Below are 6,427 nucleotides of genomic sequence, written 5' to 3'. Positions count from 1 at the left end.
GTCATCTTCCTAAAGCAGCAATAAAACGGAGATATTTGAGATCAACTTCAGGTCATATGAAATATTACAAAAAGATAAATAAAATAAAGACATAAATCATATTGATGCCAACTTGAGCAGCATAAAATTGAACCGAAACGAAGTGGACCAAGACATATGCGCCAAAACCTAACACGATGTGCTCTCCTTCACCTGATTATCTAAAAATCAAATTAAATTAAAACTAAATACGAACGTGGGTGCGTAGGAAGAAACAAAATTAGAAATTGAAGCCCTTTACCTGAACTGATTCTAGATGCGAGAACGGATACACGGAGCTCCTTCAAAACCAGTCGGTATTGGAGCTGGCTGAAAACCACCTCCGCTGCCAGTTTTAATAGGTATAATTAAAATCACAATAAACCCAAAATAGAAACCATACCTAGATGAAGGATCGGCCTGTACCTACAGAGAAATAAAGAAACGAAGTCGCAAAAAAGAAAAACCGGAAACATGTTTGATCTGAATCGAAAGCGGAAGAAGGGAGAGGCGGTCTTAAAATGGAAGTTGCCCAGGAAAATCCTTAGGCTCAGATCTGTAATTAAGGAGTGGTGACAAAGAAGATAGGGACTCTGCCATGGTTGCAAACAAACACAGTTGCAAAGTCACTTCTGACTTTGCCATCCGGAAGTTGCCCAGCCAAGCTACAGTGAACCAATCTTCAATGTCTCTTCATATTTGCTCACAAGAAGAATACAAAACCGATCATCATAGCCCTTCCATATACAACTTTCCAAAAAATATTACTGATATTGCTTTAATTGGATAGATAGGGACTCTTCCATGGATGCAAACAAACCAGCGACGTCGAGGCTTTTACGACCAAGGGCAAGCCAAGGCAAGGCCATCGGCCAAGCTCACAGGTGATACCCAAGTCGTGATTTGCGTTTGCAAGCGACCCATTTTCACTAATGAAAACCTGATACCAACCAAAATTGCCCCACATGGTCCCCCTATATATACATATTGCACAAAGAGCTTGGTGACAGGAACAGACATTGATTTTCCATACGATGCATAATTTTTTGGAACATGGATACCGAAGCCACCACCGGGCATGTTAAAAGAAAGCCCCACAGGCAGGTAATCAGGATTTAGTAACAGGACAATATATTTGTTAAAAACATGGAACGTATAATGGTAAAGTACTTACACCAAAACACATGATGCGAGAGAACGGAGGCTCGGATCTGTTGTAATCGAATTTGTTTTGCCCAAATCCGTCATGGCTGCAATCGCAGTTGCAACGCATGTCGATTTCCGAATAGAAATCTCGACTGAACAACATGTGCAATCCGGATTGCGCAGCCAAGATACAGATCAGGTCTCCAAATTCCGATTTTCCTTATTCTACATCTCATCGTCACCGTCTTGTCCATCGGAAGCATAAATTAGCAACAACAGTAGAATATGAAGAGCGTTGACCTTGAAGCAAAGAAAATCATACAATTAGCCAACAAAATTTTAAAAAAGCTTGTAAATGGGATAAGTAGTTAGTAGTTACAACAGAAATCAAACTTAGGGTAAAAATTAATACCACTTGCATTCAATCGTCTTCTCTTTGTACATAGGTCTCGATAACTGGTACCACAAATACATTGGCAACCTGTGGAGTACCGAAAAACATTTTAAAATATCTAGTAAACGCTACGCCCCTTTCTTGCAACTAAAAAGAATGACAATTAGCAGCGAAGCAGGTATTAAAAAGGCAGTTCACCTGTAAAAAATAGAAAAATACAAACAGATAGAAAATAATATGACGTTATCTCTGTGAGGCATTTTCACAAATAGGTGGTTGCTAATATCGAAATAAGGAGCAAACCTAAATATGCTCTCCTCATACCTGTTGTCCTAGGGTTATCGTCGGCGAATCTTACCTCAGATATGTAAATACGTAGGTAGGGGTGTAGATTTTCTTGGTGGTACCGGAAGAACAACCCCATCGCCGATGACGTTGAATTTTATGTCGTCTCCTCTTAATCTACGTCTTGGCTCTTCCCTCCTGACCGGGCTGGTGAGTTTCCATCGAAGACTAAAATTGCCTGTGTCAGAAATCAAAAATCATGGCTTCGATGAAGGAGGAGCGGTGGTACTGCGGTCACCTTCTAAAGCAGATCCGTCTGATGCCTCATTCTTTCAAAACCGACATGCAGAAGTCGCTTTCTATCCTCCCCCGTTTTAGGCGACCGAGAAAGAATCGTGCTTAGGAAGTGCATCGGTGATGGTTGTCACCGCCGTGACCACCTCCATCACATACGGATGTAAGAATCGAGAGATGAAACCCTAGATACAATCACTCTCAAGCAATAGCCAGACGCCGATTTTGGATAAGAAGAAACTGGAAGATCGATTAACCTACGGGTGTAGATAAAATGACCGAAACCGGAACTATTCCCAACACGTGTCAACACAAAATATTGGTGTTTGACATAAAATGACCCAAAGACGGATTTCAACATACGTATATAAACAGAGGGCCATTCTTGCCAAAAAGTACAGAACTTCACTATTGCAAAAGGTGGTCATCTTTAATATATATATATATATATATATATATATATATATATATATATATATATATATATATATATATGAATTCAAGATTTACCAACAATCCTCTTGCACTTTCTTTGTTGGACATCTCAACACTGTTCCCGAGTTCAAGGAAAGGAAATGAAAAGAATGGAAATGGAAAGAAACTAAAAAAAATTATGTGAAACGGAGGGAAGTGGAAGGAAACGGTAAAATTTTATGTGAAATGAAGGGAAGTGGAAATGGAAAGAAAGTAAAAAATATTTATGTGAAATGAAGCGAAATGGAACGATCATTTCCCTCCTAACTTTCCTTCCGATTCGGAATGATTTGAAGAGAAAGAACAAAATGATTAATTTTTCTCGCAATTCTCTCAAACTTGGGAACACAAAATACATATTTCTTTTCCTTTATTTTCTCTTCTTTTCTCTTCTTACTTTCTTTTCTTTTCTTTTTGATAAAACTCGGGAACTAGGCGTTGATTTTCTTTAAAAAAAACAAAAAAAATAATCAAGTGAGCTTTTTCCTCTTGTTAACTTGAATTCACCATCATCCATCCTCCTGCACTAATTTGAACTTATATTTATTATTTATTATTTATTATTTATTATTTATATTTATTTATTATTTTATTAGTTTTTGTAAAGGTCATTAAATGAATAAAAATGTTGGGTAACAAAAAAATGACTTTTAAAACTTGTGCTTAACCCTTCAAAATATAGAGATTTTAAAAAGTTAGAATTTATAACTTTTCTAAAAACTTTATTATGTTTTTTTAGTTGAAAAAATCAATATTATTTTAAAATACCCTTAAATAAGACAAACCTTTTTTTTAAAACAAATTGACTTATTGATTTTTTCCATCACAAAAAGTTAATTCAAACATTTTTTTAAAAACTCTCATTTTCCTACCACCTAAGTTCTTTTGTTTAAAAATCATTTTGATGATCAAAATGAAATCCTAAACACCTTCTTAGAAGGTGTTGGCAGAGGCATAACTAAATGAGTGTAACATTGTTATATATAGATTTTATATTTCTTTTAAATAAAAAACGTAAGGCTGTGAATTATGACATGGTCATCCCATTCAAAACTTAAATTCATAATAAAGGAAATATTTTACCCAGTTGAGACACGTCGATTAAAGAATTGAGGCAATAATTTTTTTGAATAGATCAAATTACATTTCGATCTTCATAATTCATCGGTCTGTACATTAATATTTTTTATTATATTAATTAATTAATTACTTCCAACTTAAAAGAACAATTACTTTAAAATCAAACATTGTTACATTTTGTTACAACTTGATGTATTTTGCTACCTGTTCATATATTACTTGGTCTACCCTAAATCAAAATCTTGGCTACACCACTGGGTGTTTAAGATTTCACATCACCATAAATCAATAAGTCTTTTGCCTAAAAATGTTTTGAGGTTCAAAATGAAATCCCAGGCACCCTCTTAAGCCTTAACTCTAACTTTTTTATACTATTCCAAGTTAGTATAACAAAACCCATAGTCGGAGGAAATAACCCATGCCTGAGTACGTATGAACTTTTCTAAGAAAGTTTTTTTTTTTGGTGAAACAGACCTTGAAACCCCATGATTGTGTAAAAAACTACAACACATTCGATTGTTCTTCATCTTCGACAACTAAGTTGGATATCCTTGATCTTTGAAAACTAAGTTGGATGTTGTTTCACACTGAGTTCAACTTAAACAGAGAAAAGAAGTGAAATGGGTGAAATTAAAAAGTAAGTAAAAGAAATTGGTGTTCTTGAGTTTTATTAACATCCCGTTCTCGAGTTTTTTTAAGAAAAAAAAAGAGATGGAATGGGAAAGAAATAAAAAGTTCCATTTCCTTCCATTCCTTTTTCTTATTCATTTCTCTTCAAATCATCCCAAAAGTGGAGGAAAATTATGAAGAAAAATAAGTTTGCTCCACCTCCTAATCCCTCTATTTCTTTTTCATTCCCCTCCATAAAAAACTCTATACCATATTATTTTCCTTTTGTAACATCCTAAAAGTTCATTTTTAAACCATTCCAAAAACAATAAATGTTTACAAAACATAGTTTCTAAAAGTCATAATCATAAATCAAAGTATCCCAAAATCATAATCTCATAAAATCTGAAGGATGTGCACGATCAAGCTTTCACATTGCCCTTGTCCTCTGAAGTACTTGAAACCATAACAATCAAATTGTAAGCCAAAGCTTAGTGAGTTTCCCAAAGTACCACGCACAACCAACCAGATAACAACATGCATATATGAGCCTTCAGCCTGACTGGAGCGCCTTACATGGCCTACAACCTATATGGACCGCTTTTCGAGCCTTCGGCCTGACTGGACTGCCTCACGAGCCTTCAGCCTATTCAGACCGCTCAAGGTATCTTGGCCTTCAGCACAAAGTGGGACCGCCTCAACACCCAACCATAACATGTCGATATATACAATAATAATCAATAACCAGCAAATACATGTAACCATACAGATCTACCAGTCTAACATATACTCAGTAAGCATAGGTAATCATACAAATCTACTAATCTAACACATACTCAGTGAACACAAGTAATCATATATATTTACCAATCTATCATATAACCAACATAACATCAATCCAATATACAAAGATACATAATCTAGTGGGTCGGCATTGGTGTCTTCGACCCACAAGTACATAGAGGAAAAATCACCTCACAGTCTAAAAGATAGCATAAATGAATGTTGCTCCAATGCCAACTCTACAGGTCACCTATACAACAAGCAGTGGCCTAATTTCAAAATATTGCTCAAATTACCCAAAACGCCCCTAAGTCAAACTTGGCCAAATTCATGGTCAAAGTCAAGGCCAAAAAGTCAAAGGACGTTAACACAGACTCGGTACGCTCAGTGTACTAAATCACTATGCTCAGCGTAGTTAATCCCTTCCTGATTACGAGGATCTAGCCTGGTACGCTCATCGTACTACTAGGTATGCCTAGCGTACTTGGCTTGTTTCATTTTCCTTCATTAAGGGCTTATTCCATTAAGATACCACGTCAAAGCTCAGATCTAGTCCCAAATAATATTCTAAGTCATAAAGTTTCCAACTTTACGACTTTCCGTGGCTAGAAGGAGTCCACACACAAAAACCCTAACTTAATACACAAACCAAAGCATCATAATTCTTGCATGGAGGGAAGAAAGGGACCAAGTTCACATTTTTATGACTCAAAGAACCCAAAAACTTCTGAAATGACAACTCATTTGGATTAGAGTAAACCATACACATGAATACCAAGATTATGGGACCAAAAAGCACATAAAACCCAAAACTAGCTAGATCTAACAAATGCATCATCAATGTTCAAGCTTTATACCTTATGGAGTTAAGAAAAGCAATGTAGGATCTGGATCCACAAGCTTGAGCTTCAACAATCAACAAGCTTGGACTTCTCTTTCTTCCAAAATGCACCCAAAACACATAAAAAGGCTCAATATTTGCTCTATGGGGTTAGGGTTTCGAGTTGGAGGCTCAAGAGGGTGGAGGCTGATGTTAGGAAGGACCCTAAGGGGTTAAAGTCCTTAAATAGGGCTCAAAACCATGAAATTAGGCTTTTAACACTGCGGGTGTCACACCCCCAAACCAAGGATGGCGGAAACGTCCGGGGGTGGAGGACTTCATGTATAGTATCACAACAACGAGTATAATAGTGTTGAAAGTAAATACAACCATTATAAATATAATTGAGAAAGTTACATGATTTCACAAGTTACATGTTTCAAAATCGATTACAATATAATGACAAAATGTTTTGATTAACGCCGAAGCGTTCCATCCTCAAAAGCTGGTAGTCACCGATTTCT

At 36.2% G+C, this 6,427-nt stretch overlaps 1 long non-coding RNA gene across 1 annotated transcript; it reads right to left on the bottom strand.

Moving 5' to 3' along the window:
* Positions 1–450: 450 nt before the first annotated feature.
* Positions 451–2,360, bottom strand: LOC145109906 (uncharacterized). Its single transcript, XR_013709314.1, has 3 exons — positions 1,917–2,360; positions 1,577–1,645; positions 451–1,464 (listed from the first exon to the last, which is right to left on the bottom strand). It is a non-coding gene; the product is annotated as an uncharacterized LOC145109906 (long non-coding RNA).
* Positions 2,361–6,427: the final 4,067 nt, after the last annotated feature.

The sequence above is a fragment of the Lactuca virosa genome, chromosome 4 (genome assembly GCF_052849685.1).
Source record: "Lactuca virosa cultivar CGN04683 chromosome 4, Lactuca_virosa_CGN04683_v6, whole genome shotgun sequence".
NCBI lineage: Eukaryota > Viridiplantae > Streptophyta > Magnoliopsida > Asterales > Asteraceae > Lactuca > Lactuca virosa.
Note: the sequence above shows the minus strand (reverse complement) of the source record. Positions and strands in the feature narration are given on the sequence as shown.